The sequence below is a fragment of the Rutidosis leptorrhynchoides genome, chromosome 11, assembly GCF_046630445.1.
Source record: "Rutidosis leptorrhynchoides isolate AG116_Rl617_1_P2 chromosome 11, CSIRO_AGI_Rlap_v1, whole genome shotgun sequence".
NCBI classification, from domain to species: Eukaryota; Viridiplantae; Streptophyta; class Magnoliopsida; order Asterales; family Asteraceae; genus Rutidosis; species Rutidosis leptorrhynchoides.
In genome coordinates, this window is record NC_092343.1 from 260,632,555 (window position 1) to 260,658,489 (window position 25,935).

The window sequence follows — 25,935 nt, forward strand, 5'->3', positions numbered from 1 at the left end:
AAGCCAATTACAAGAACTTTTAGAGCGTGGTTTCATTCGACCAAGCACATCACCGTGGGGAGCTCCTGTTTTATTTTTCAAGAAGAAAGATGGTACATTCAGGTTGTGTATCGACTACCGAGAGTTGAACAAACTTACCATCAAGAACCGCTACCCACTACCGAGAATCGACGACTTATTTGATCAACTACAAGGCTCGTCTGTTTATTCAAAGATTGACTTACGTTCCGGGTATCATCAAATGCGGGTGAAAGAAGATGATATTCCAAAGACTGCTTTCAGAACACGTTACGGTCATTACGAGTTTATGGTCATGCCGTTTGGTTTAACTAATGCACCAGCTGTGTTCATGGACCTTATGAACCGAGTGTGTGGACCATACCTTGACAAGTTTGTCATTGTTTTCATTGATGACATACTTATTTACTCAAAGAATGACCAAGAACACGGTGAACATTTGAGAAAGGTGTTAGAAGTATTGAGGAAGGAAGAATTGTACGCTAAGTTTTCAAAGTGTGCATTTTGGTTGGAAGAAGTTCAATTCCTCGGTCACATAGTGAACAAAGAAGGTATTAAGGTGGATCCGGCAAAGATAGAAACTGTTGAAAAGTGGGAAACCCCGAAAACTCCGAAACACATACGCCAGTTTTTAGGACTAGCTGGTTACTACAGAAGGTTCATCCAAGACTTTTCCAGAATAGCAAAACCCTTGACTGCATTAACGCATAAAGGGAAGAAATTTGAATGGAATGATGAACAAGAGAAAGCGTTTCAGTTATTGAAGAAAAAGCTAACTACGGCACCTATATTGTCATTGCCTGAAGGGAATGATGATTTTGTGATTTATTGTGACGCATCAAAGCAAGGTCTCGGTTGTGTATTAATGCAACGAACGAAGGTGATTGCTTATGCATCTAGACAATTGAAGATTCACGAACAAAATTATACGACGCATGATTTGGAATTAGGCGCGGTTGTTTTTGCATTAAAGACTTGGAGGCACTACTTATATGGGGTCAAAAGTATTATATATACCGACCACAAAAGTCTTCAACACATATTTAATCAGAAACAACTGAATATGAGGCAGCGTAGGTGGATTGAATTGTTGAATGATTACGACTTTGAGATTCGTTACCACCCGGGGAAGGCAAATGTGGTAGCCGATGCCTTGAGCAGGAAGGACAGAGAACCCATTCGAGTAAAATCTATGAATATAATGATTCATAATAACCTTACTACTCAAATAAAGGAGGCGCAACAAGGAGTTTTAAAAGAGGGAAATTTAAAGGATGAAATACCTAAAGGATCGGAGAAGCATCTTAATATTCGGGAAGACGGAACCCGGTATAGGGCTGAAAGGATTTGGGTACCAAAATTTGGAGATATGAGAGAAATGGTACTTAGAGAAGCTCATAAAACCAGATACTCAATACATCCTGGAACGGGGAAGATGTACAAGGATCTCAAGAAACATTTTTGGTGGCCAGGTATGAAAGCCGATGTTGCTAAATACGTAGGAGAATGTTTGACATGTTCTAAGGTCAAAGCTGAGCATCAGAAACCATCAGGTCTACTTCAACAACCCAAAATCCCGGAATGGAAATGGGAAAACATTACCATGGATTTCATCACTAAATTGCCAAGGACTGCAAGTGGTTTTGATACTATTTGGGTAATAGTTGATCGTCTCACCAAATCAGCACACTTCCTGCCAATAAGAGAAGATGACAAGATGGAGAAGTTAGCACGACTGTATTTGAAGGAAGTCGTCTCCAGACATGGAATACCAATCTCTATTATCTCTGATAGGGATGGCAGATTTATTTCAAGATTCTGGCAGACATTACAGCAAGCATTAGGAACTCGTCTAGACATGAGTACTGCCTATCATCCACAAACTGATGGGCAGAGCGAAAGGACGATACAAACGCTTGAAGACATGCTACGAGCATGTGTTATTGATTTCGGAAACAGTTGGGATCGACATCTACTGTTAGCAGAATTTTCCTACAACAATAGCTACCATTCAAGCATTGAGATGGTGCCGTTTGAAGCACTTTATGGTAGAAAGTGCAGGTCTCCGATTTGTTAGAGTGAAGTGGGGGATAGACAGATTACGGGTCCGGAGATTATACAAGAAACTACCGAGAAGATCATCCAAATTCAACAACGGTTGAAAACCGCCCAAAGTCGACAAAAGAGCTACGCTGACATTAAAAGAAAAGATATAGAATTTGAAATTGGAGAGATGGTCATGCTTAAAGTTGCACCTTGGAAAGGCGTTGTTCGATTTGGTAAACGAGGGAAATTAAATCCAAGGTATATTGGACCATTCAAGATTATTGATCGTGTCGGACCAGTAGCTTACCGACTTGAGTTACCTCAACAACTCGCGGCTGTACATAACACTTTCCACGTCTCGAATTTGAAGAAATGTTTTGCTAAAGAAGATCTCACTATTCCGTTAGATGAAATCCAAATCAACGAAAAACTCCAATTCATCGAAGAACCCGTCGAAATAATGGATCGTGAGGTTAAAAGACTTAAGCAAAACAAGATACCAATTGTTAAGGTTCGATGGAATGCTCGTAGAGGACCCGAGTTCACCTGGGAGCGTGAAGATCAAATGAAGAAGAAATACCCGCATCTATTTCCAGAAGAATCGTCAACACCTTCAACAGCTTAAAATTTCGGGACGAAATTTATTTAACGGGTAGGTACTGTAGTGACCCGAACTTTTCCATGTTTATATATATTAATTGAGATTGATATTTACATGATTAAATGTTTCCAACATGTTAAGCAATCAAACTTGTTAAGACTTGATTAATTGAAATATGTTTCATATAGACAATTGACCACCCAAGTTGACCGGTGATTCACGAACGTTAAAACTTGTAAAAACTATATGATGACATATATATAGATAAATATATAGTTAACATGATACTATGATAAGTAAACATATCATTAAGTATATTAACAATGAACTACATATGTAAAAACAAGACTACTAACTTAATGATTTTTAAACGAGACATATATGTAACGATTATCGTTGTAAAGACATTTAATGTATATATATCATATTAAGAGATATTCATACATGATAATATCATGATAATATAATAATTTAAAATCTCATTTGATATTATAAACATTGGGTTAACAACATTTAACAAGATCGTTAACCTAAAGGTTTCAAAACAACACTTACATGTAACGACTAACGATGACTTAACGACTCAGTTAAAATGTATATACATGTAGTGTTTTAATATGTATTTATACACTTTTGAAAGACTTCAATACACTTATCAAAATACTTCTACTTAACAAAAATGCTTACAATTACATCCTCGTTCAGTTTCATCAACAATTCTACTCGTATGCAGCCGTATTCGTACTCGTACAATACACAGCTTTTAGATGTATGTACTATTGGTATATACACTCCAATGATCAGCTCTTAGCAGCCCATGTGAGTCACCTAACACATGTGGGAACCATCATTTGGCAACTAGCATGAAATATCTCATAAAATTACAAAAATATGAGTAATCATTCATGAATTATTTACATGAAAACAAAATTACATATCCTTTATATCTAATCCATACACCAACGACCAAAAACACCTACAAACACTTTCATTCTTCAATTTTATTCATCTAATTGATCTCTCTCAAGTTCTATCTTCAAGTTCTAAGTGTTCTTCATATATTCCACAAGTTCTAGTTACATAAAATCAAGAATACTTTCAAGTTTGCTAGCTCACTTCCAATCTTGTAAGGTGATCATCCAACCTCAAGAAATCTTTGTTTCTTACAGTTGGTTATCATTCTAATACAAGGTAATAATCATATTCAAACTTTGGTTCAATTTCTATAACTATAACAATCTTATTTCAAGTGATGATCTTACTTGAACTTGTTTTCGTGTCATGATTCTGCTTCAAGAACTTCGAGCCATCCAAGGATCCGTTGAAGCTAGATCAATTTTTCTCTTTTCCAGTAGGTTTATCCAAGGAACTTAAGGTAGTAATGATGTTCATAACATCATTCGATTCATATATATAAAGCTATCTTATTCGAAGGTTTAAACTTGTAATCACTAGAACATAGTTTAGTTAATTCTAAACTTGTTCGCAAACAAAAGTTAATCCTTCTAACTTGACTTTTAAAATCAACTAAACACATGTTCTATATCTATATGATATTCTAACTTAATGATTTAAAACCTGGAAACACGAAAAACACCGTAAAACCGGATTTACGCCGTCGTAGTAACACCGCGGGCTGTTTTGGGTTAGTTAATTAAAAACTATGATAAACTTTGATTTAAAAGTTGTTATTCTGAGAAAATGATTTTTATTATGAACATGAAACTATATCCAAAAATTATGGTTAAATTCAAAGTGGAAGTATGTTTTCTAAAATGGTCATCTAGACGTCGTTCTTTCGACTGAAATGACTACCTTTACAAAAACGACTTGTAACTTATTTTTCCGACTATAAACCTATACTTTTTCTATTTAGATTCATAAAATAGATTTCAATATTAAACCATAGCAATTTGATTCACTCAAAACGGATTTAAAATGAAGAAGTTATGGGTAAAACAAGATTGGATAATTTTTCTCATTTTAGCTACGTGAAAATTGGTAACAAATCTATTCCAACCATAACTTAATCAACTTGTATTGTATATTATGTAATCTTGAGATACCATAGACACGTATACAATATTTCGACCTATCATGTCGACACATCTATATATATTTCGGAACAACCATAGACACTCTATATGTGAATGTTGGAGTTAGCTATACAGGGTTGAGGTTGATTCCAAAATATATATAGTTTGAGTTGTGATCAATACTGAGATACGTATACACTGGGTCGTGGATTGATTCAAGATAATATTTATCGATTTATTTCTGTACATCTAACTGTGGACAACTAGTTGTAGGTTACTAACGAGGACAGCTGACTTAATAAACTTAAAACATCAAAATATATTAAAAGTGTTATAAATATATTTTGAACATACTTTGATATATATGTATATATTGTTATAGGTTCGTGAATCAACCAGTGGCCAAGTCTTACTTCCCGACGAAGTAAAAATCTGTGAAAGTGAGTTATAGTCCCACTTTTAAAATCTAATATTTTTGGGATGAGAATACATGCAGGTTTTATAAATGATTTACAAAATAGACACAAGTACGTGAAACTACATTCTATGGTTGAATTATCGAAATAGAATATGCCCCTTTTTATTAAGTCTGGTAATCTAAGAATTAGGGAACATACACCCTAATTGATGCGAATCCTAAAGATAGATCTATTGGGCCTAACAAACCCCATCCAAAGTACCGGATGCTTTAGTACTTCGAAATTTATATCATATCCGAAGGGTGTCCCGGAATGATGGGGATATTCTTATATATGCATCTTGTTAATGTCGGTTACCAGGTGTTCACCATATGAATGATTTTTATCTCTATGTATGGGATGTGTATTGAAATATGAAATCTTGTAGCCTATTATTATGATTTGATATATATAGGTTAAACCTATAACTCACCAACATTTTTGTTGACGTTTTAAGCATGTTTATTCTCAGGTGATTATTAAGAGCTTCCGCTGTCGCATACTTAAATAAGGACGAGATTTGGAGTCCATGCTTGTATGATATTGTGTAAAAACTGCATTCAAGAAACTTATTTTGTTGTAACATATTTGTATTGTAAACCATTATGTAATGGTCGTGTGTAAACAGGATATTTTAGATTATCATTATTTGATAATCTACGTAAAGCTTTTTAAACCTGTATTGATGAAATAAAGGTTATGGTTTGTTTTAAAATGAATGCAGTCTTTGAAAAACGTCTCATATAGAGGTCAAAACCTCGCAACGAAATCAATTAATATGGAACGTTTTTAATCAATAAGAACGGGACATTTCAGTTGACGTTATATGTATTTTTACTACGAAATACAGTATGGTGAGTTTCATTTACCCTTTTTAATCTTTACGTTTTTGGGCTGAGAATACATGCAAATGCTTTATTAACTGTTTTACAATATTTATATGCGTGAGTTTCATTTGCTCCCTTTTACTCTTTACGTTTTTGGGCTGAGAATACATGCAAATGCTTTATTAACTGTTTTACAATAATTATATGCGTGAGTTTCATTTGCCTTTTTACCCTTCATATTTTTGGGACTGAGAATACATGCGCTTTTATAAATGTTTGAGGAAATAGACACAAGTAATTGAAACTACATTCTATGGTTGAATTATCGAAATTGAATATGCCCCTTTTTATTAAAGTCTGGTAATCTAAGAATTAGGGAACAGACACCCTAATTGACGCGAATCCTAAAGATAGATCTATTGGGCCTAACAAACCCCATCCAAAGTACCGGATGCTTTAGTACTTCGAAATTTATATCATGTCCGAAGGAGGATCCCGGAATGATAGGGGATATTCTTATATGTATCTAGTTAATGTCGGTTACCAGGTGTTCACCATATGAATGATTATTTTTGTCACCTGAGAATAAACATGCTTTAAAGTGTCAATCAAAAGGTTGGTGAGTTCATTAGTTTATCATAATCATTTATTTCCATCATTTTAATAGACCACAAGAATTTCATTTCCAGTTCTCATAAATATACGTCCCATGCATAGAGACAAAAATAATCATTCATATGGTGAACACCTGGTAACCGACATTAACTAGATACATATAAGAATATCCCCTATCATTCCGGGACCTCCTTCGGACATGATATAAATTTCGAAGTACTAAAGCATCCGGTACTTTGGATGGGGTTTGTTAGGCCCAATAGATCTATCTTTAGGATTCGCGTCAATTAGGGTGTCTGTTCCCTAATTCTTAGATTACCAGACTTTAATAAAAAGGGGCATATTCGATTTCGATAATTCAACCATAGAATGTTATTAACAATTCTAAACTAAAGTGACCCACTTTAAAATATCATACAATTGACCCAAGCATATCAACTTGAAGATAGAACTTGAGAGAGATCATTTCAGTTAGTAAAAATACATATCAACTTAATATGATATTTATAATCTCATTCATACTTACTAAAGCATCCGGTACTTTATATCGATTATAAACGACGTTATGTAATGTCCAACAGTCTCGTAACAATCTAAAAACCTCATTTCTTACCCCAATTACCGACTCCGTCACTTGTGGGAACGTTTTGTTTAATAGTTGTAGCCCGATGTTCTTGTTCTCACTTTGGTGAGAAGCGAACATTACTAATCCGTAAGCATAACATGCTTCTTTATGTTGCATGTTAGCCGCTTTTTCTAAATCACGAAGTCCAATATTCGGATATATTGAGTCAAAATAATTTCTTAACCCATTGCGTAAAATAGCATTTGGGTTCCCCGCAATATATGCGTCAAAGTAAACACATCGTAACTTATGGATTTCCCAATGTGATATCCCCCATCTTTCGAATGAAAGCCTTTTATAAACCAAGGCATTCTTGGAACGTTCTTTGAATGTCTTACAAACTGATCTCGCCTTAAATAGTTGTGCCGAAGAATTCTGACCGACTCTAGACAAGATTTCATCAATCATGTCTCCGGGTAGGTCTCTTAAAATATTGGGTTGTCTATCCATTTTGTGTTTTTAAACTGTAAAATAGACAAGAGGTAGATTCATAAAAAAAATACTTATTAATACAAGCAATTTTTACATATATCATAAAGCATAAGCACACTATATTACATATATTACACCACACGAATACAACTATCTTATTCCGACTCGCTTGTTTCTTCTTCTTCGGTTTTGGTTCGTTTTGCCAAGTTTCTAGGGATATATGATGTTCCCCTAATACGAGCCGTCGTTTTCCACATTGGTTTAGAAAAACCTGGTGGTTTAGAGGTTCTCGGGTCATTGTTACAACTTAAGGACTTCGGGGGTTGACGATACATATAAAGTTCATCGGGGTTGGAATTAGATTTCTCTATTTTTATGCCCTTTCCCTTATTATTTTCTTTTGCCTTTTTAAATTCAGTTGGGGTAATTTCTATAACATCATCGGAATTCTCGTCGGAATCCGATTAATCGGAGAATTGGTAATCCTCCCAATATTTTGCTTCCTTGGCGGAAACACCATTGACCATAATTAACCTTGGTCGGTTGGTTGAGGATTTTCTTTTACTTAACCATTTTATTATTTCCCCCACCGGTTCTATTTCTTCATCCGGTTCTGATTCTTCTTCCGGTTCCGACTCTTCTTCCGGTTCCTCTTCGGGAACTTGTGAATCAGTCCACGAATCATTCCAATTTACATTTGACTCTTCAATATTATTAGGTGAGTCAATGGGACTTGTTCTAGAGGTAGACATCTATCACATAATATCAAACGCGTTAAGAGATTAATATATCACATAATATTCACATGTTAAAAATATATAGTTTCCAACAAAATTTGTTAAGCAATCATTTTTCAAGTAAACACGGTCGAAGTCCAGACTCACTAATGTATCCTAACAAACTCGATAAGACACACTAATGAAAAATTCTAGTTCTCTAAGACCAACGCTCGGATACCAACTGAAATGTCCCGTTCTTATTGATTAAAAATGTTCCATATTAATTGATTTCGTTGCGAGGTTTTGACCTCTATATGAGACGTTTTTCAAAGACTGCATTCATTTTAAAACAAACCATAACCTTTATTTCATCAATAAAGGTTTAAAAAGCTTTACGTAGATTATCAAATAATGATAATCTAAAATATCCTGTTTACACACGACCATTACATAATGGTTTACAATACAAATATGTTACAACAAAATAAGTTTCTTGAATGCAGTTTTTACACAATATCATACAAGCATGGACTCCAAATCTCGTCCTTATTTAAGTATGCGACAGCGGAAGCTCTTAATAATCACCTGAGAATAAACATGCTTAAAACGTCAACAAAAATGTTGGTGAGTTATAGGTTTAACCTATATATATCAAATCATAATAATAGACCACAAGATTTCATATTTCAATACACATCCCATACATAGAGATAAAAATCATTCATATGGTGAACACCTGGTAACCGACATTAACAAGATGCATATATAAGAATATCCCCATCATTCCGGGACACCCTTCGGATATGATATAAATTTCGAAGTACTAAAGCATCCGGTACTTTGGATGGGGTTTGTTAGGCCAAATAGATCTATCTTTAGGATTCGCGTCAATTAGAGTGTCTGTTCCCTAATTCTTAGATTACCAGACTAAAAAGGGGCATATTCGGTTTAATAATTCAACCATAGAATGTAGTTTCACGTACTTGTGTCTATTTCGTAAAACATTTATAAAGCAGCGCATGTATTCTCAGTCCCAAAAATATATATTGCAAAAGCATTTAAAAAGGGAGCAAATGAAAACTCACGCATATAAATATTGTAAAACAGTTAATAAAGCATTTGCATGTATTCTCAGCCCAAAAATGTAAAGAGTAAAAGGGATTCAAATGAACTCACATATAGAGTGTCTATGGTTGTTCCGAAATATATATAGATGTGTCGACATGATAGGTCGAAACATTGTATACGTGTCTATGGTATCTCAAGATTACATAATATACAATACAAGTTGATTAAGTTATGGTTAGAATAGATTTGTTACCAATTTTCACGTAGCTAAAATGAGAAAAATTATCCAATCTTGTTTTACCCATAACTTCTTCATTTTAAATCCGTTTTGAGTGAATCAAATTGCTATGGTTTCATATTGAACTCTATTTTATGAATTTAAATAGAAAAAGTATAGGTTTATAGTCGGAAAAATAAGTTACAAGTCGTTTTTGTAAAGGTAGTCATTTCAGTCGAAAGAACGACGTCTAGATGACCATTTTAGAAAACATACTTCCACTTTGAGTTTAACCATAATTTTTGGATATAGTTTCATGTTCATAATAAAAATTATTTTCTCAGAATAACAACTTTTGAATCAAAGTTTATCATAGTTTTTAATTAACTAACCCAAAACAGCCCGCGGTGTTACTACGACGGCGTAAATCCGGTTTTACGGTGTTTTTCGTGTTTCCAGGTTTTAAATCATTAAGTTAGCATATCATATAGATATAGAACATGTGTTTAGTTGATTTTAAAAGTCAAGTTAGAAGGATTAACTTTTGTTTGCGAACAAGTTTAGAATTAACTAAACTATGTTCTAGTGATTACAAGTTTAAACCTTCGAATAAGATAGCTTTATATATATGAATCGAATGATGTTATGAACATCATTACTACCTTAATTTCCTTGGATAAACCTACTGGAAAAGAGAAAAATGGATCTAGCTTCAACGGATCCTTGGATGGCTCGAAGTTCTTGAAGCAGAATCATGACACGAAAACAAGTTCAAGTAAGATCATCACTTGAAATAAGATTGTTATAGTTATAGAAATTGAACCAAAGTTTGAATATGATTATTAACTTGTATTAGAATGATAACCTACTGTAAGAAACAAAGATTTCTTGAGGTTGGATGATCACCTTACAAGATTGGAAGTGAGCTAGCAAACTTGAAAGTATTCTTGATTTTATGTAACTAGAACTTGTAGAATATATGAAGAACACTTAGAACTTGAAGATAGAACTTGAGAGAGATCAATTAGATGAATAAAATTGAAGAATGAAAGTGTTTGTAGGTGTTTTTGGTCGTTGGTGTATGGATTAGATATAAAGGATATGTAATTTTGTTTTCATGTAAATAAGTCATGAATGATTACTCATATTTTTATAATTTTATGAGATATTTCATGCTAGTTGCCAAATGATGGTTCCCACATGTGTTAGGTGACTCATATGGGCTGCTAAGAGCTGATCATTGGAGTGTATATACCGATAGTACATACATCTAAAAGCTGTGTATTGTACGAGTACGAATACGGGTGCATACGAGTAGAATTGTTGATGAAACTGAACGAGGATGTAATTGTAAGCATTTTTGTTAAGTAGAAGTATTTTGATAAGTGTATTGAAGTCTTTCAAAAGTGTATAAATACATATTAAAACACTACATGTATATACATTTTAACTGAGTCGTTAAGTCATCGTTAGTCGTTACATGTAAGTGTTGTTTTGAAACCTTTAGGTTAACGATCTTATTAAATGTTGTTAACCCAATGTTTATAATATCAAATGAGATTTTAAATTATTATATTATCATGATATTATCATGTATGAATATCTCTTAATATGATATATATACGTTAAATGTCTTTACAACGATAATCGTTACATATATGTCTCGTTTAAAAATCATTAAGTTAGTAGTCTTGTTTTTACATATGTAGTTCATTGTTAATATACTTAATGATATGTTTACTTATCATAGTATCATGTTAACTATATATATATCTATATATATGTCATCATATAGTTTTTACAAGTTTTAACGTTCGTGAATCACCGGTCAACTTAGGTGGTCAATTGTCTATATGAAACATATTTCAATTAATAAAGTCTTAACAAGTTTGATTGCTTAACATGTTGGAAACATTTAATCATGTAAATATCAATCTCAATTAATATATATAAACATGGAAAAGTTCGGGTCACTACACATTCTACATGCCTGTTGTATGGAGGCGGGCTCGTGTGAACTTATATCTTCTTGGATTCTTTCCGGTAATCCTTTCACAAACGCGTCGATCTTCTCTTCCTCATCTTCGAATGCTCCCGGACACAATAGGCACAATTCTGTGAATCGTCTTTCGTACGTGGTACTATCAAATCCTTGGGTTCGTAACCCTCTAAGTTCTGTCTTGAGCTTATTGACCTCCGTTCTGGGACGGTACTTCTCGTTCATCAAGTGCTTGAATGCTGACCACGGTAGTGCGTACGCATCGTCTTGTCCCTCTTGCTCTAGATAGGTATTCCACCATGTTAACGCAGAACCTGTGAAGGTATGCGTAGCGTACTTTACTTTGTCCTCTTCTGTACACTTACTTATGGCAAACACCGATTCGACCTTCTCGGTCCACCGTTTCAATCCGATCGGTCCTTCAGTTCCATCAAATTCCAAAGGTTTGCAGGCAGTGAATTCTTTGTAGGTGCATCCTACACGATTTCCTGTACTGCAAGATCCAAGGTTATTGTTGGTATGTAGCGCAGCCTGTACTGCAGCTATGTTTGAAGCTAGAAAAGTACGGAATTCCTCTTCATTCATATTCACGGTGAGTCGAGTAGTCGGTGCCATTTCCTTCAAAATAGTCAAATGGAACAAGTTAATCATACAGAATATCAAGAGTAGTTAATAGTATTTCGTAGCATAATATGAACTCATTTATAAAAGCTTTTTCTTCATATTAGCGTTTTATAAGTTTAAATTCGGGTAGTACCTACCCGTTAAGTTCATACTTAGTAGCTAATATACAATTCAACTACTACAATTCTATATGAAAAACTGATTATAATAATATTTCGCGTTCAAACTTTTATACAATATTTTACAAACTTACAATACCGCTTATTTTACATAAAGCATGAAATATAGCACACAATAACTTTGATACAAGATAGTTGTGAAGATAGTTCTAGCTAGTACATAAGTTGTTCAGCAAAGGCAATAAAGACACGTAATTTATACGTCCAGAAACAAGTCATGCATTCTGGTTTTACTAGGACTACTTCCCATCCTTGGTCTTGTGGAACATAACCGTTATGGCCGTTGATAAGATAGCGTGTTGTAACGTCGTCAAAGGGACGAGGGTTACGTAATGTCCAACAGTCCCGTAACAATCTAAAAACCTCATTTCTTACCCCAATTACCGACTCCGTCACTTGTGGGAACGTTTTGTTTAATAGTTGTAGGCCGATGTTCTTGTTCTCACTTTGGTGAGAAGCGAACATTACTAATCCGTAAGCATAACATGCTTCTTTATGTTGCATGTTAGCCGCTTTTTCTAAATCACGAAGTCCAATATTCGGATATATTGAGTCAAAATAATTTCTTAACCCATTGCGTAAAATAGCATTTGGGTTCCCCACAATATATGCGTCAAAGTAAACACATCGTAACTTATGGATTTCCCAATGTGATATCCCCCATCTTTCGAACGAAAGCCTTTTATAAACCAAGGCATTCTTGGAACGTTCTTCGAATGTCTTACAAACTGATCTCGCCTTAAATAGTTGTGCCGAAGAATTCTGACCGACTCTAGACAAGATTTCATCAATCATGTCTCCGGGTAGGTCTCTTAAAATATTGGGTTGTCTATCCATTTTGTGTTTTTATACTGTAAAATAGACAAGAGTTAGATTCATAAAAAAATACTTATTAATACAAGCAATTTTTACATATATCATAAAGCATAAGCACACTATATTACATATATTACACCACACGAATACAACTATCTTATTCCGACTCGCTTGTTTCTTCTTCTTCGGTTTTGGTTCGTTTTGCCAAGTTTCTAGGGATATATGATGTTCCCCTAATACGAGCCGTCGTTTTCCACATTGGTTTAGAAAAACCTGGTGGTTTAGAGGTTCCCGGGTCATTGTTACAACTTAAGGACTTCGGGGGTTGACGATACATATAAAGTTCATCGGGGTTGTAATTAGATTTCTCTATTTTTATGCCCTTTCCCTTATTATTTTCTTTTGCCTTTTTAAATTCTGTTGGGGTAATTTCTATAACATCATCGGAATTCTCGTCGGAATCCGATTCATCGGAGAATTGGTAATCCTCCCAATATTTTGCTTCCTTGGCGGAAACACCATTGACCATAATTAACCTTGGTCGGTTGGTTGAGGATTTTCTTTTACTTAACCGTTTTATTATTTTCCCCACCGGTTCTATTTCTTCATCCGGTTCCGATTCTTCTTCCGGTTCCGATTCTTCTTCCGGTTCCGACTCTTCTTCCGGTTCCTCTTCGGGAACTTGTGAATCAGTCCATGAATCATTCCAATTTATATTTGACTCTTCATTATTATTAGGTGAATCAATGGGACTTGTTCTAGAGGTAGACATCTATCACATAATATCAAACGCTTTAAGAGATTAATATATCACATAATATTCACATGTTAAAAATATATAGTTTCCAACAAAATTTGTTAAGCAATCATTTTTCAAGTAAACACGGTCGAAGTCCAGACTCACTAATGCATCCTAACAAACTCGATAAGACACACTAATGCAAAATTCTGGTTCTCTAAGACCAACGCTCGGATACCAACTGAAATGTCCCGTTCTTATTGATTAAAAACGTTCCATATTAATTGATTTCGTTGCGAGGTTTTGACCTCTATATGAGATGTTTTTCAAAGACTGCATTCATTTTAAAACAAACCATAACCTTTATTTCATCAATAAAGGTTTAAAAAGCTTTACGTAGATTATCAAATAATGATAATCTAAAATATCCTGTTTACACACGACCATTACATAATGGTTTACAATACAAATATGTTACAACAAAATAAGTTTCTTGAATGCAGTTTTTACACAATATCATACAAGCATGGACTCCAAATCTCGTCCTTATTTAAGTATGTGACAGCAGAAGCTCTTAATAATCACCTGAGAATAAACATGCTTAAAACGTCAACAAAAATGTTGGTGAGTTATAGGTTTAACCTATATATATCAAATCATAATAATAGACCACAAGATTTCATATTTCAATACACATCCCATACATAGAGATAAAAATTATTCATATGGTGAACACCTGGTAACCGACATTAACAAGATGCATATATAAGAATATCCCCATCATTCCGGGACACCCTTCGGATATGATATAAATTTCGAAGTACTAAAGCATCAGGTACTTTGGATGGGGTTTGTTAGGCCCAATAGATCTATCTTTAGGATTCGCATCAATTAGGGTGTCTGTTCCCTAATTCTTAGATTACCAGACTTAATAAAAAGGGGCATATTCGATTTCGATAATTCAACCATAAAATGTAGTTTCGCGTACTTGTGTCTATTTTGTAAATCATTTATAAAACCTGCATGTATTTTCATCCCAAAAATATTAGATTTTAAAAGTGGGACTATAACTCACTTTCACAGATTTTTACTTCGTCGAGAAGTAAGACTTGGCCACTGGTTCATTCACGAACCTATAACAATATATACATATATATCAAAGTATGTTCAAAATATATTTACAACACTTTTAATATATTTTGATGTTTTAAGTTTATTAAGTCAGCTGTCCTCGTTAGTAACCTACAACTAGTTGTCCAAAGTTAGATGTACAGAAATAAATTGATAAATATTATCTTGAATCAATCCACGACCCAGTGTGTGACGACCCCGCCAAAACACTTAACGGATCCGTCAGTTGGTCCCATAGCTTGATCGGACTTAAATGAATTAAATAAACAAAGTTGCATTCTTTTATTTCAAAATGTTGCCCAAAAAGGAAACAAACCCAATTAAGCAGTTTAAATCAACCAACCATAGTAATGAACCAAAAGTTGACACAAAACATTGCCAACAAACCCACAATTTAAATTATCCAAAATAGAATGCGAACTTAAGTTTCATAAATAGTTTCATAAAATCTGCCCAAATGCATGCAGACTCTTCTAACGACAGCGGAAGCATCAAATAACTCAAGTACCTGTGAAAACATGCAAGTAAACTGTCAACACAAAGGTTGAGTGAATTATAGGTTTAAATAAATATGTAAACTTTAGACCACAAGATTTAAAAATGTTAGAAAACATTAAACATTATTCCATTATCAATGAGCCACCTGGTAACCACTTAACCCTTTATTTACCCTTGCCAAACACAATAAAAATATACACTTGGACAGTGTATCTACAACAAATTACGAAGTACTAAACATTCTGATTATAAATTGCTAGCGCGACTAGCTCGAAATGGGGTTGTCAAACCCGATAGATCTATCCGTAGGATTCGCGTTCACCGGTAGAAACCAATGATTACAGTTACCAGACTAGGGAATATTTTTGTCCAACTCACAATGAATAATTAAATTTAACTGTTACTTGTGTCTAACCGTAAATAAAAATATGCATGTAATCACATCCCAAAAAGTATACTTTGAAAAGTATATAAAAACGGGACTATAACTCACCTTAATTAGCAACCGAAGAAATCTCACAATCAAGCGAACAGCAAGTAAAGTAAAGTGATCAAGAAAGATCACAACGCCGACCTATAAATAAAGCAGGTCGAAATAAATAACTAACTTAGGCCAAGTCTTAGTATGATAGCTATTGTACATGTTGCAAGTAGGCATAGAACATTACTCAGCAAGCATCGGTTTGATTGGAACAGCATAAGGACACACACTTTCTATTTTTAGAAAGTTTCTATTTTTAGCAGGTTTCCATTTTTGGAAAGTTTTCTATTTTAGGAAAGTTTCTATTTTTGGAAAGTTTCTATTTTTGGAAAGTTTCTATTGTTGGAAAGTTTCTATTTTTAGAAAGTTTTGAAGTTAGGAAAGTTTCCTTATTTAGAAAGTCAACAGAAGTCAACTGAAAGTCAAAGTCAACCGAAAGTCAACTCAAAAGTCAACCTTGGTCAAACATAGTCAACATTAATTTTAAAAGTGTAAGTTATAATAATAACATAGGTTATAATGTTATTTAAAGTCAAAAGTGTATAATAATGTCTTAACATAAGTTTAATTAAATAAAATGAATTATTAAAGTTAATATAAGTTGAAATGTTATAATTAGTATAACATAAGTATTTAATTAATTAATTAAATATTAATCATAATATAAATATTATTAATTTATAATAAATTTTAAATCATATCATAAGTATTATTAATTAATAATGAATTATTAATCATATCATAAGTTTGTAATTAAAATTATTAAATCATAAGTATTTAATAATTAAATCATAATTAAATAATAATTAAGTCTTATAATAATTAAATAATTATTTAATATTTATTATAAGTCTTTTAATAATTTCTCAAAAACAAATTTAATACTTATCATAAGTATTTTCCTTTAATAATAAAAGTATTATTAATCATAAGTTTAATTAAAATGTTAATTAAATCATAATTAATAATTAAATGATATAATAAATATTTATATCATAAGTTTTAAATAATAATAATTACTTCTTTTATCATAAGTAATTAATTAATAATGAAATCCATTAATTTTAACATAAGTTTAATCATTAACCATAAGTTTTAAGTTTAAAAGTTCATCGGGTCGTATCTTGAGCCCCGGATGTCGGTTTCGGGCAAGCCACATATGCAACTTCACCTACTCAAACCACCCGACACAATTATGAACTCAAGAACACTCCAAGAACAGTCCCTAGGTCGTGGATATCAGCCATGACAACATTTGGGAAATCAATTTACTCAAAACAGTAATTCGGGCACAACGGGTGAACCGTGGCTCGGATTTAGGTGACCCGAACATGAAAATTCGTCTCACCATCAGTCCTAACCAAATGAAACACCCTAAAGACACCAAGGATGGTCACAAAGTCGGACCCAACCTTGTTCATGCCAAGAACACCTTTCAATCTTTAACAAAAATCAAATTAAGCATATCTAGGGCTCCGGGAATCGAAACGACATGAATCCGGAGTCTAAAATTAATGTCTTGATGAGAGGAACTCATTTATGTACTTTATTTTAACATTTATATCAGTTACAAAGTCAGAAAACACGAATCAAACTGCTGTCCAAATTTTACAAACCAAAAACATATGCAAACGAGTAATTCTACGCATCCAAACAACATTACAACAACTAATATACATCATACTAATAATATAAGCTCAAAATACAGAAATATAAATAAAAATGAAAAGTTCTAGGGTTAGGGTTTATACCCTAATCGAGAATCAAAGAGTGTTATCGCGTAGAGAACGAAGAGAGGAACACGTTTATGTAAACCAATTCTTGATCCAAGCTCTAAAAATAATGAAGATGATGATGATGGTTGGTGTTGGCGACGGCTCAAAGGGAGAGGGGAGGGAGGAGTTGAGAGAAAATTAGGAGAATTAGGTTTTAGGGAATAAATCTAAAAAAATGTGAAAAATAAAATTGAAAAACAAAGTGTAAAGGGGGTACCCCCTTGGATTCGGCCGAGTTTTGCATGGGGGTGGGCCCCATGGGTCCAATTTTGTTAAAAGCTAATTTCCTTGTGGCCCGAAATCCCGAACGAAGCCCGAAACGCGAAAACACGCTTACGCGATTAAAAATCCGGAAAGATAACAAACGCGCGACGAAAAATAAATATAAATACACCTATTAATAATATGATCATAAAATATCATATTTAAAATATTTAGGATTTAAAAATCCCGAAAGCTCGACCGTTGGTTTAAAAACCGAAAAGATTCGCCGGATGGAAATCCGCGAGACGTAGAAACGTATAAATTAAAATATGAATACATATATTCACATAACACATAATAATTAATATATATATATATATGATAATGCTAAAAACGAACATATATTTCATAGCATTATTCCTCAAGAAAGACAAGCTTTTAGTTGCAATTGTTCTATTTACAAGTGATATTCGTTTAAATAATAAAAGGTGAAGACAAAAGACAGATTCGACGAATTGAAGACGCAAACGACCAAAAAGCTCAAAAGTACAAAAGACAATCAAAAAGGTTCCAATTATTGATAAGAAACGTCTCGAAATTATAAGAGTACAAGATTCAAAACGCAAAGTACAAGATATTAAATTGTACGCAAGGACGTTCGAAAATCCGGAACCGGGACCAGAGTCAACTCTCAACGCTCGACGCAACGGACTAAAAATTACAAGTTAACTATGTATATAAATATAATATAATATATAATTAATTATATTAATTATATATATATATTATATTTATAAATAAAAACCGTCGGCAGAGAAAGACTCCAAAGTGTGAGCTGGAATTTCAAACTCCGCGACTCGCGGAGTTTGAAGGCAAAATATGCCGCGAGTCGCGGAGCCCCAAAATGAAATTATGCCTATAAAGCCAACCGAATTCTAATCGTAAAATCCATCTTTTTTCTTCCTCATTCATACGTAAAATTTATATTTATATTTATAATTTATATTTTAATTTTAATTATAATTCTAATAATAAGGGTATGTTAGCGATTATTGTAAGGGTGTAAGTCGAAATTCTGTCCGTGTAACGCTACGCTATTTTTAATCATTGTAAGTTATGTTCAACCTTTTTACATTAATGTCTCGTAGCTAAGTTATTATTATGCTTATTTAAAACGAAGTAATCATGATGTTGGGCTAATTACTAAAATTGGGTAATTGGGCTTTGTACCATAATTGGGGTTTGGACAAAAGAACGACACTTGTGGAAATTAGACTATGGGCTATTAATGGGCTTTATATTTGTTTAACTAAATGATAGTTTGTTAATGTTAATATAAAGATTTACAATTGGGCGTCCCTATAAATTACCATATACACTCAATCGGACACGATGGGCGGGGTATTTATATGTACGAATAATCGTTCATTTAACCGGACACGGGAATGGATTAATAGCCACTAGAATAATTAAAACAGGGGTGAAATTACATTCAAGGGTAATTGGTGTAATTGTTAACAAAGTAGTAAAACCTTGGTTTACACGCAGTCGATAACCTGGTGTATTCATTAAACAAAGTATTAAAACCTTGTTACAATTCGAATCCCCAATTAGTTGGAATATTTAACTTCGGGTATAAGAATAATTTGATGAGGACACTCGCACTTTATATTTATGACTGATGGACTGTTATGGACAAAAACCAGACGGACATATTAAATAATCCAGGACAAAGGACAATTAACCCATGGGCATAAAACTAAAATCAACACGTCGAACATCATGATTACGGAAGTTTAAATAAGCATAATTCTTTTATTTCATATTTAATTTACTTTATTTTATATTTAATTGCACTTCTAATTATCGCACTTTTATTTATTGTTATTTAATCGCACTTTTAATTATCGCAAGTTTATTTTATCGCACTTTTATTATTCGCAATTTCATTATCGTTATTTACTTTAAGTTTTAATTTAAGTCTTTTATTTATTTAATATTTTACATTAGGTTTTAACTGCGACTAAAGTTTTAAAATCGACAAACCGGTCATTAAACGGTAAAAACCCCCCTTTATAATAATAATATTACTTATATATATGTTTGTATTTTTATAAAAGTAAACTAATATAGCGTTGAGCTTTGTTTAAAAAAGATTCCCTGTGGAACGAACCGGACTTACTAAAAACTACACTACTGTACGATTAGGTACACTGCCTATAAGTGTTGTAGCAAGGTTTAAGTATATCCATTCTCTAAATAAATAAATATCTTGTGTAAAATTGTATCGTATTTAATAGTTTTTCCTAGTAAAATATAAACTATTTCGTATACCTTAGCTTTGACATCAAGTATTTTTGGCGCCGCTGCCGGGGAAATCTCTTAAAAGCCGGAAGCGGAACGCTAATATATAAAAAAAAAAAGATTTTTATTTTACTTTTATTAAAAGTCGCTTTTGTAAAAATACGTTTTAAAAATTCGAAAATATAAAAAGAAAAACAAAAATTTATATATTTTTAAGAGTTTGTTAAATGTTTTATAAGTTTCTTTATTTTTATTTTAGTTTATAAAAAATATAAGTTTTATTTAAATATCTTTTATTTATATAAAAAACAGAAAAAAAAATAAATAAATAAATAAATAAAGAAAAACGCGTTGAAATTATAAGCTGTCATCTGAATTTCTGAACCCCGCGACTCGCGGGGTTTTCTTTATAAATTACCGCAACTCGCGGAGCTGCTCTGACACGCGAACAGGAAGCCCTAATCCTGCATTAATTACGGATAATTATTAATTATTATTATTATTTAACCCTAATAATTATTATTATTATTATTAGTTTTATTTTAACTTTTACTTTTTAATTAATTTGTATTTAGTATTAATTAGTTTAATTAAATTGTAAAATTAGTAGTTTTATTAAATAAATAATATAAAAATAATATTTTTATAAAAATTGTAATTTTTACAACTTTTTGTATATTTTTATATTTTGTCCCTTTTTAATCGTTGTAGCATAATATTTGTATTTTTCGCTCATATTTAATTTTAAACTTAGTTTTTGCTATAGTTATTTTTACTCCTAGATTTTTAGGCTTTGCCGTAGAATTCCTTAAGTGCTTTTTCTTTAGACTAAGATTTAGGTACTTTAAAATTTTGCGACGCCTTTTTAAGTTTTAGTTTCTTTTTAAGTTATTTCCATTTGGGATTTAGTTTTTCCTGTAAGCTTTAATATTTTTAGACGACTTTTACTATGTACCAATTATCATTCCAATTAGTAATATCAATTTGCGATTATAATTTTAAGTTAGTTGTAGTAATAAGGTTAGGTTAGTCAAGTATTTTTAAGTTTTTATAAGTTTCTTTTATTTTTCCGTCACCTTTTATTTTTCAACCATTTTTTCTTTTTCGACCTTTTGCGACGAACTCTTTTTCTCTCTCATTTCTCGCTATTCTAGTTTTAGGACATAGATTTTTTCTACTTCTTATCTAAACTTTCTTAAAATTACGAAAATTTATTTTAAGTGGTTAAATTAATAGACATCAAAATTTTCTGGTTCGTAGTAATAGTTGGATTTGTACGTGGACCGGGTTATTGGAGCCAAACAGTCCTCAATTATATTGAGACCAAACGAATCCTGCCCCTCTGCTGCTTCTTTTGGCTATTCGAAACGTGGGCAAAATCAGAAAAGTCTATTAATTGGATAACTTATTATAATTTTTCTTTCCTTTTAAAAACTAATAGGATATTCAGTGAATGCACCGAGCAAGACGTTCATCACCTTTTGTACGTTCACCACCTGTAACTAGATCAAGACATTTAGCAAATATAACCACCGTTGATTTTTCTTTAGAATCGTCATCCAGTAGACCAAGTACTTCAGTTCAAATTTTCGATAATCCATTTTTTTGAACCCGACCTCACAATTGAGAATCCGGAAAATATTCAGGAACGGTTCGTAGATCCTGAACCATTAAACTTTCCTCCGGAGCCACCAATCATTCAAACAGAGAGTGTTGAGGAACGAACCATTAAATCAGAATCATCTAGTGATACCGATTCAACAAATTCAATTATGGAGAATCTGGAACCTTTAAGTATGGAAGACCGAATGAGAGCTAAACGCACTGGCCAAGGTCACGCAATTACTCATCCAGACATTAATGCACCAGATTATGAAATCAAAGGACAAATTCTACACATGGTGACTAATCAATGCCAATTTAGTGGTGCGCCTAAGGAAGATCCAAATGAACATCTACGTACCTTTAATAGGATCTGCACACTATTTAAAATTCGAGAAGTGGAGGATGAACAGATATATCTCATGTTATTTCCCTGGACTTTAAAGGGAGAAGCCAAAGATTGGTTGGAATCATTACCTGAAGGGGCGATTGATACATGGGACGTTTTAGTTGACAAATTTCTTAAACAATTATTTCCTGCATCTAAAGCCGTAAGACTTCAAGCAGAAATTGTTACGTTCACACAGAAGCCAAATGAAACTCTATATGAGGCGTGGACTAGATATGGAAAGTTGTTAAGAGGATGTCCGCAACATGGTTTAGACACCTGTCAAATAGTACAAATATTCTACCAAGGATGCGACATCACTACAAGAAAAGACATAGATATAGCAGCTGGTGGTTCTATTATGAAGAAAACCGAAACTGATGCTTACAAAATTATTGATAATACTGCTTCCCACTCACATGAGTGGCACCAAGAAAAAGACATCATTAGATCATCTAAAGCAGCTAGAGCCGATTCTAGCCATGACTTAGATTCCATTTCCGCAAAGATAGATGCTGTAGAGAGACGAATGGAAAAGATGACTAAAGATATTCACTCAATACGAATTAGTTGTGAGCAGTGTGGAGGACCACATTTGACAAAAGATTGTCTCAGTATTGAATTAACAATGGAACAAAGAGAGAATATTTCATACATAAACCAAAGGCCTGGAAATAATTATCAGAATAATTATCAACCGCCAAGACCGATTTACAATCAAAACCAGAATTATAACCGAAATATTCCATACAACAACCAACAAGGTCCTAGCAATCAACAAGTATCCAATAATACTTACAACCAGCAAAGACCTAATTTTCAAAACAAACCACCACAACAAACCGATGATAAAAAGCCGAATTTAGAAGATATGATGACAAAGCTAGTTGAAACTCAAACACAGTTTTTCACATCTCAGAAACAAACCAATGAACAAAATGCTCAAGCATTTAGAAATCAACAAGCTTCTATTCAAAATCTGGAACAAGAAGTGAGTAACCTAGCAAGGTTAATAGGTGAAAGAAAACCGGGAAGTCTACCTAGTGATACAAATGCTAACCCCCGGAATGAAACAGCTAAAGCCATTACCACAAGAAGTGGTACAACACTTAAACCACCTGAAATACCTGTAACTTCTGATGAAACTATTCCTACTCCACAAGAACCACAACCTGATCAAGATAAGGAAAAAGAACCGGTAGTTGAGAAGGTTAATGAAGATAACAAAGTTAAGGATAAACCTTATGTTAAACCATACCAACCACCACTTCCGTACCCGAGTAAAATGAAGAAAGAGAAACTTGAAGCCGAGCAATCCAAATTTTTGGATATGTTTAAACAGATAAATGTAAATCTTCCTTTCATTGATGTGATTTCAGGAATGCCAAGATATGCTAAATTCTTGAAAGATCTAATCTCAAATAGAAAGAAAATGGAAGAACTCTCGGCTGTTACTATGAATGCTAATTGTTCAGCAGTGCTGTTGAATAAGATACCAGAAAAACTATCTGATCCAGGAAGTTTCACAATTCCATGTTTTCTGGGTAGTCTTAGTTCAATAGAAGCATTGGCAGACTTAGGTGCTAGTATAAATCTAATGCCGTATTCACTATACGCTAAACTAGACCTTGGAGAATTGAAACCAACCAGAATAAGCATACAACTAGCCGATAGATCAATAAAATATCCTAGAGGGATAATGGAGAACATGCTAGTTAAAGTTGGTACTTTAGTATTTCCAGTAGATTTTGTTGTTTTGGACATGGAAGAAGATTCTCAAGTTCCTCTCATATTAGGAAGACCATTCTTAAACACGGCTAAAGCAATGATAGACGTGTTCGGTAAGAAACTGACCCTAAGTATAGAGGATGAGAGTGTTACCTTTTCAGTTGATAGAGCAATGCAACAACCACAATCTGCAGATGATACATGTTATTATATTCAAACTATAGATGCACATGCAGAATTATTAGAAGAATTTCCAGAATTACAAGGAACAGGAGAATGTTCTTTAGGAGAAGGTAATGAACCAATTGATGAAGCTGAAATATTAGCTACACTTATAGCTAATGGATATGAACCAACAACAGAAGAAATTCAAATGCTAAAAGAAGAAGACAGATATCGATATAAATCATCGATAGAAGAACCTCCGAAATTAGAGTTAAAGCCACTTCCAAACCATTTGGAATACGCTTATTTACATGGTGAATCTGAATTACCTGTAATAATATCGTCTTCTCTTACTGAAAACGAGAAATCACAACTCATTTCTGTGTTAAAAGCTCATAAACCAGCCATTGCATGGAAGATTCATGATATTAAAGGAATAAGTCCTTCGTATTGCACACATAAAATCCTTATGGAAGAAGGTCATAAAACGTATGTGCAACGCCAACGAAGACTAAATCCTAATATGCAAGATGTAGTTAAGAAAGAGATTATTAAACTGCTAGATGCAGGTTTGATATATCCAATTTCTGATAGTCCATGGGTAAGCCCAGTTCAATGCGTGCCTAAGAAGGGTGGCATGACTGTCATTACAAATGAGAAAAATGAGCTTATTCCTACTAGGACTGTAATAGGATGGCGTGTATGTATTGATTATAGAAAATTAAATGACGCCACCAGAAAAGATCACTTTCCCTTACCTTTCATAGATCAAATGTTGGAAAGATTAGCCGGAAATAGTTACTATTGTTTTCTAGATGGATTTTCCGGATATTTTCAAATTCCAATAGCACCCGAGGATCAAGAGAAAACCACATTCACGTGCCCTTATGGTACTTTTGCTTACAAACGCATGCCATTTGGACTTTGTAACGCCCCTGCAACCTTTCAAAGGTGCATGATGGCGATTTTTCACGACATGATAGAAGAATGCATGGAAGTATTCATGGATGACTTTTCAGTCTTCGGTGATACATTTAAATCATGTCTAGTTAATCTGGAACGAATGCTAATTAGATGCGAACAATCAAATCTAGTACTTAATTGAGAGAAATGCCATTTCATGGTTAAAGAAGGCATCGTTCTTGGACATAAAATTTCAAAAGAAGGAATTGAAGTGGATAGAGCTAAAGTAGATGTAATTGCTAAACTTCCACATCCCACCAATGTTAGAGGAGTTAGGAGTTTTCTAGGGCATGCCGGTTTTTACCGACGTTTCATAAAAGATTTTTCAAAAATTGCCACTCCTATGAATAAACTCCTAGAAAAGGATGCTCCATTCATCTTTTCAGATGAGTGTATCAAATCTTTTAATATTCTTAAAGAGAAACTCACTAATGCACCGATCATGATAACACCAAATTGGAATCTACCATTTGAACTAATGTGCGATGCAAGTGATTTTGCAATGGGAGCCGTTTTAAGACAAAGGATTGAAAAACGATTTCAACCTATATATTATGCTAGTAAGACGTTACAAGGAGCACAAACAAACTATACAACTACTGAAAAAGAACTCCTTGCTATTGTCTTTGCTTTTGACAAATTTCGTTCATATCTCGTTCTAGCAAAAACGGTGGTCT